A 7,713-nucleotide genomic window follows, 5' to 3' on the forward strand; every position below is an offset into this window, starting at 1 on the left:
GAGAGGCAAATAAAACTTTCTGTTTTGGGGATTTTTTAATTTTTAATTTTAAGCAAAGTTACAGTCAAAAATATGCGTAAAATGGCATTTTTCGCACTTAATTACCAATAATTCAAAATCTAAGGCATTTTTTAAAAATCCCCAAAACAGAAATCTCGGGAAAACCGTTGCGGTCATTTTGAGCCGTCAATGAGTTATGTTGGACTATTCTTGGTGGAGATCTTAAACGATGTTTGCACGCATGTCATGCTGCACGGAGAGCGGGAGGGTGTTATTGATACCGGTGTAAACAACACTTATGATATTCAAGGTCACCAACAAAAACGCCAGTAGCTTCGTTACATATTACAGGTTCCAAACAAAGTGAAAGCATAGATGTAATGTCCAGAAAATTGTTTATATTGGTTAAAAACTATATTTTTCGCCTGATTCAAGTTAGTTGGGAGGAAAATGCCAGAAAGCACGGTTTTCCTGCAATGACCGCAGATGACCTAAATAGAACACGGGTTCCGTTCGAATTACGTCAGATGGAACATCATCGAAGAAGGTTCGAATTCGGCTAGACATGGGAGATTTTGAGCCCGTATTTGACCACCGTGTAGAATCGGTATGTAGATGGCGCAGGGTAGAGTGGAGGAGGCTTTGATATGTAGGCGAGGAATTAAAATGCAGACCTCTTGGAAGATTGTTCAAGCGCCACCAACTGACCAGTCTAACGTGTACGAACCTTTTAAAGGTTTTAATGGCTAAATTGGCATTTAGACCTGCCATTGTTTTCTCATTAATGAAATAAGAAAGAATGGAGTCGTAACTAATATTGATAGATGGGCATGGAAGAATTCTAAATCTGATTTTTTTGGGCCCTATATATGATGTTATCAGGTTTTTATTGCCCCAAGTATAATTTTTTTCTATGAGAAAATACAACACTTTGGTACATACCACTGCAATGAAGCTATGTTTGTTTCTAAGCTATGCACATAATCATAATGATGAAAGCTACAAACTCACATTTGCGCAACTTGATGTCTTTTAATAATCTGCAGTTATTAGAGAATAATTGTTTTCATCTAATTGAAATAAGTCAATTTCTAATAATCATAGATCGTTAGAAGATATGAAGTCGTGCAAACCTGAGTTTGTAGCTTTCATCATTATGTAACGTTACATGAAAAACATAGCTTCATTGCAGTGGTAACGTTATGACCAAAGTGCTGTATTTTCTCATAGAAAAAGTTATTTGAGGCAATAAAAGCTGATGATGTCATCCATATGGCCCAAAAAAACCAGATTTAGAATTCTTTCATGCCCATCTATCAATATTCGTTACGGCTACATCTACTTTTGCTGACCATATCCATACTATCTGCAAATTGCCCCCATGAGTATACCTATCTATACAGATGTACCCTGGGTGGCAGGATATATGATTTGATATGAGTTGTTCAGGTGATCCTAACATCTCGGCCATCTCCTAATTGCTCCCGTGAGAACCTGCAGCATATCTTCTTTTTTTGTACTGGTATCCCATGGAGAAGTTTCTGAGGTCCACAAGTATCTAATCAGTGCAATCATTGCTTGCTCTTCATTCATTTCCTGCATTGTTGTGCCATTGTGAAGACAGAATCAGAACAGGTACACAGAAGAGAAGCTTTAATGCTTTGTGAGGATGTAATGTTTTATTTCCTTTTTCCTACTTCCTGCACTTATTAATTGGGCCTCCATTTTGCACTGCTCTTCCTTTCAGTTGCCAGGAATCAATCCCTATTATAGCCACTTGGTCAATTCTGGCCTCCAAGCAGAGCACTTCTGGCAAAGGAAGGACCAGTAGTGTGACTTGGCCAACATTTAGGGTTTTGATGATGTTGTATAAGGTTATCTGTTGGGTTCTCATTTGATATTTTGCAAAGTAATTTTTTTCACACACAACCACCTCTGAAGTGTCCCTTGCTAGAGTTAGGTTAATGGGATCAGATGACTTCTTCCTGCATACCTTATCCAGGTATTCAGGCAACTAGATCAACAGTTGATGATATCATACATATTACATGATGTAACCTGATTGATAACAAAACTCATTGACTGGTTACCATTCATCCCCAAACACTCTGTGTTCTTGTTGCCTGTTGTACTAAAATGAATCAGCCATTCAGAATACACCCAGGTATTGTTGATCCTGGTAACTTGAGATCATGTTTGGTTGGATGGCCACAAGAGAGGCCCAGAGGGTCTAATCCACTGTTGACCCCCAAATTGGGTTTGCGGATTTCCTGCAAAGCATAATCTTACCACAAAAATTCCACAGCTTGTTGGTACACAGGCTTCAGTTCAGATGTCAGAGGAAGAAAATGCACATAATTATATCTATAACTACAGTAATAACACATGTTCTGCTAAGCGTATGCCACTCTGAGTAAAAGACAAAATACAGCTTAATACAACAATACCTGGTTTTCCAATGAAAACAAGTATGTTTTGAAAGATAACATATTTTATTATATCATGGTCTGCTTCTTCAGTATCACTTGGCAATTACCGGATCTTTTGCTGGGACCTCAGTTGTTGGTCAATATTTGGGTTGTCTAATGTGTGAGGAATGGTGTTGGTAAAGGGGTTAGTGTTAGCACACTACAGCAAATATTCTACACTCATGGAAAGTGTGGTGATGGCTGAAAAGAGGCTGGTAAGAAAACTGGAGGTCACAAAATTTAACATCAAATAAAGGAAAACAACAGTAGAAAGAATAATTGTAGTTAAAGAAAAGCTAGCATTTTTCTCAAATTGTGTTTGTTTGGTCTTCAGCCTTTATGCAGGCTTTCCTGTTATTTTCATGCCCCCTGTGAAGGACATGGTATGACCCATGTTAAAAGATGTATTGGACGTAAGTGAACATTGTTTTTTCAACAGCCACTCTGCACTGGGGAAATACTTGTCAGCTGAAGAGAAACACAGTTCTGAAACAGGTGTGCTATAGCAGGTGTTTTTAGAAGGTGAGTTTTTTTGGCTCAATCTGTTGACACTTAAGTGCATGGCCACTAAAAATCTGCTGTTGTATGGGTCTGTTACGGCATGCTCATTCAACATGATTCCAGAACTACTCGGTATAAAATGTTCATAGTCAATCTACAAGAAATTTATGTTGAGAAGAGCATGTGCAATTTGGTCATAGGAAAAATAAATCTCCTCATGCATAGAGAGTATGATTCTTATGTGTACTAGGTACAAATTTTGGGTCACAATAATTCTTTGTGCAGAAGTGAATAAATCAGCTAACTTTGTAGTAAGTGTGAACAAAACAAAATGACTTTGGGAAAGAGACAGATATACATTTCTGAAGACCCTTAAGAATTTGCAGACATGTAACATTACAGTTTGTACATATAATGTTGTATAGAATGGGTGGAATGGCTCACATTGTCCCAACAAAGCTTTATTGGATAAAACCTTGTCAGTTAACATTGATAACATTTAAGGGTCTAAGTCAGCTTTGGTTCATTCATATAAGAATTCTTTGCCAATGATCTACAGTCCATAACTGAAAGGTGTTTTGTATGTATATGTTGCCACATTATTTCCCATGATGTCTAGCGGACAGTGACACTCATTCAACATTGACACATGTAATGTTAGGGGACTTCTTTTTGAACATGCAGGAAAAAACAGATTGACAAAGTAGAAAATGCCAATCAAAGGTCTAGCTGAATTTCTATATATTCTTGGTCACAAAACCTACCAGGTAGTACGACATGGAGAACAATCATGCAAATCTATCAAAGTGATGCGATATTTGTCCTTGCTGACAATATCTTTTTCCTGGTCTATTGTATGCATTGTATTCATTGATAAATCCTTCTTGATTTCCGCGTAAGGCCTTTCTTTTGTGGTGACCATGTTCTATTCTAGAAAATAGCTGGTAATCTGCAAATTTAACATCAGTAAAGGATGAAGTATCACAAGACCAGCAAATAGTACTTGCACTGCAATAAAATGTATCGTCATTGCTGCAGTAAGTGTGCTTAACTCATAGTGACCTCCTGTGAATTATTACCTTGCCCTTTTCCTTTGACAGCTCCTTGTGCCGGTTTCTTGGTTACAGAGGCATTGTCAGCAGGTACAAACTTGACAAATAAGATTTACAATTACACAGGGCTAGCATAGATTTCTTGCTGAGACAGCAAGGCAGACTACAGAAATCGCTCAACCAGTCCTCCTCACAAGACATTCATTTGAAGCATAGCATGTCTGTCGCACGATTTGCTCCAACTCAAATCTTTTGTCCGTGGGGTTTTTCAAATTTTCTCCACACCAATTACTCGTGTCCAGCCCCGTGGGACTATTGTCGCTAAGCAACTGTTTACAAACCGTAACAGAGTGCGTGCTGCCATGATTGGGATCCTGTTAAGCAACTGCATGCTGTGACACAATCTGTAGTTACCCCTGAAATTCCCAATAGACACCTGAAGATCTGTCCACACAGGTGAGCAACAGCTAGCAGCAAATCTAGACATGGTCAAAGAATAGTACTGTTGGTTCTAGACCTATTTATACAGTAAACGTGTACTTGCCTTGAACATATATTTTCTGCTAAAAGCGCTATTGTGCTTAATCATTTTATTGGTCTTTGTAGCAAAGCAAGTTAATATCATGATCTTTTGTGTGGACTCAGCTATTTAAATGTGAGTTGTGCTATAGAAAATAAGCATGATTTTTTCAGGTTGTTGATAACCCCACACAACTGTGCTTTGGGTTATGTCATGTTAAATCATAGATAACCTATCTACATGTATGCTATAAAAACATGTTGAAGATTGAGATGAGGAAAGGGTAATCTTTTAATACAGAGTTATATAACTTATATTTTAGCATATCCTGAAAGCCACAGAGGTGAACAGGATGTAAAAGTGCCCTTCTGGACTACCTGAAGAGCTCTTGTTTACTACTTCAGCCATTCTGTCAGGGGTCAGATTAGACAGGTTAAACCTGTGCTTGTAAAACAAATGTAGTCCTGCATCACACAGAGGGGATTAAAACTGCCCAGCTGTTTGTGTAGGAAGGCCAGAGGTATCTGTGTAACCCAGGGTACAGGGGAGGCATCCTCGTTTTTACGGGCTGACGGTTACCTTTCTTCATAGAGTAGGCTAATTTCATCTTGTATGAAGGCAAGATAGCAGTGGTTTTTAATTAAAGATTATCTCTCATAGTCTCAGTTAATCAGCCTTTATGGTGCTATAAATGCTTTAAGTTGTCTGAAATGTAATCTGTTGTTGCTGTGTCCCCAAGGGCACCTGTTTTGATGACATTTTTGTACAGGTTGATGCATTTTAACATTTTAAGAGTTGTTACACACAAATTATGAGAACAACTTGGGTAAATGTAGTTTCCCAGTTTTCTTGAATTGAACTCTAAAGAAATCTGGCAATTAAGAGCGTGACACAGACATAGGCAAGACTGAAAAGTAAAACAGGTGTTGTCAGGGGTGTTGTTTTGTACTTTTTTGTGGCTCATAACAATGTTGTCAAGTACCTGCTGTTTGCCAAGGGCGGCAATGCAAAGAAAACGGGCCAATAAGTGCCAGCTTGATATTAACCCCCCAATCTGTATTCTCATATTGCATGCCATTGTAGGTATAGTAAATGGAACATAATACTTGTAACGTTACATGATTTTTGTTGGAAATATGGCTTTCATTTTAATATCTTAGATTGTGGTAAGCAAACAGGATGTATACACTGTAATTTTTGTTACCTTGCTTTGCACTTCCACAGACTTTCCACTTGGATTAATTTCTTCTATACATTGAGACATAGTCATTTGGAAAAAAAATGATAGAACTGTTATGAGGTCTGAGGAAATTTTTTTGGCCTTAGAGGCAGCACTATTTACTCTCTATGCACACAGACCTCAGGGAGGGAAAAGACAGTAGGAAAACATGACAGTTCTCTCACCCCTACATCTGTTTGAAATCAATTATCTGGAACCTCCTAATTGATTAATATCACCCTAGGGGGGACAGTCCCATTGGGGTATACAGCATGGGGCCAATTAACTGGCTTGTCTTTATTATCTGATCTGAGTCAATTGAGGTAAGATGTCATCCCAAGGGATCTACTGTACTAGGGAGGGAGGGATAATGCTATCCTGGCTGGTTAGCAAGTGAAAGTATTGAGGCAGAAGTGACCACAGAGAATGGTACTCAGGCTAGGATAATGACACTGCTGAACTATATTTACTGCAGTATGTCTGGCAGTTCAAGAAACAAAAGACTTTGCATTTTGATAGAAGACAAGAAAGTGACTCTTTTGTGTTACAGTTTCTTAAGGCACTCTACCATGACTAACGACATCACTGGAAAGTTGCAAACTTGGCTGAACTGAAGAGGCCATAGTAATGACTGAGCCAGAGAGGATTGATGGCATGACCCTGCTTATGCAGGCCTGCTTAGAGGGAAACACCAAGGCAGTACAAGCTATCTTACAGAAACAGGTGGGTTTACAACTACATGTTTGAAACTGCCAAAAAAAGACCAGAAAGGATGCTACATTGTATGTTGGGTGAATCATTTGACAGAGAAAAGGTTATATCATTTCTTATTGAAATACCTTTTAATACCCTTGTAAATGTCTCAAAATTTGTTTTTTTAGATGCAATGATTGTACAGAGTTTCCAACACAAATATCATAATATATAAGGTGGACCTAGAAGGATTGCATAGTGGAGGGGACTTTGAGTACAAGATATACTGGAGCTCTTAACAAATGATGTATCTGAATTTTTCTCCTGCAGCCTTCCAGTGTGCATGAAAAAGACTCGTTTGGCAAAACCCCACTCCACTACACTGTAGAGAACACCCATCCTGACTGCACTTCTGTCCTGCTCGCCGCAAACCCCAGGCTGGTCAATGTACAAGACGGTAATGGCTACGCAGCGCTGCATTTTGCGGCGATGGCAGGAAACACAGTTGTCCTGGAGAGACTGATGCAGTCTCCAGATGTGAATGTCAACATTGAGGATAATGAGAAACATACCCCTGTCCACTGGGCTACAGGTATGCATCATTCAGTATTCTAGCGAGCCTGATTTTTTTCTGTTCCCTGGATTTTGGATGGAACTCCTGTCAAGCGCGGAAGGCGCGATGATCCTTGGGGTCCAAGAAATGTTTACATCTGACCCTCTGAAATGCTATTTTCTGCGTGTTGGAGGGCAAATTTTGATGGTAGAGTAGTCTCAGCTTCGTTCAATGGCATCTGAACTGAATTTCAAATTTTTGCAAAGATCTTTTCATGCCAATGGGCAAAATTTGTGTCCATCCCCAGCTGCAAAAGTCCGTCAAATGTTGGAAGGACAGATGCTGGCTAGAACACTTCTTTCTGCCAAAGTCTCAACAACAAAAAAATTTTCTGTTATCTTTTATTAGATGACTTGCAATGTCTAGACACTGACAATTTGAACTATCTTAACCAATTTAGTTTGTGGGCATCCAACTTGCATTGAGCTCCTGGTTCATCACGATGCAACGGCGGAAACAGCTGACATCCACGGAGCCTTCCCGCTGCACTATGCTGCCCAGATGTGTGGGACAGAGTACGAGGTACCTGGTATCGGCATGCACTGCCTCTCCAAGCTGGTACAGAGTAGAGCAGACGTCAACTGTGTGGACGGCAGCGGAAGAACACCTTTGCTGTGGGCTGCCAGTGCAGGTACAGGAACGCAGCG

This window comes from Branchiostoma floridae, chromosome 1, assembly GCF_000003815.2.
Source record: "Branchiostoma floridae strain S238N-H82 chromosome 1, Bfl_VNyyK, whole genome shotgun sequence".
NCBI lineage: Eukaryota > Metazoa > Chordata > Leptocardii > Amphioxiformes > Branchiostomatidae > Branchiostoma > Branchiostoma floridae.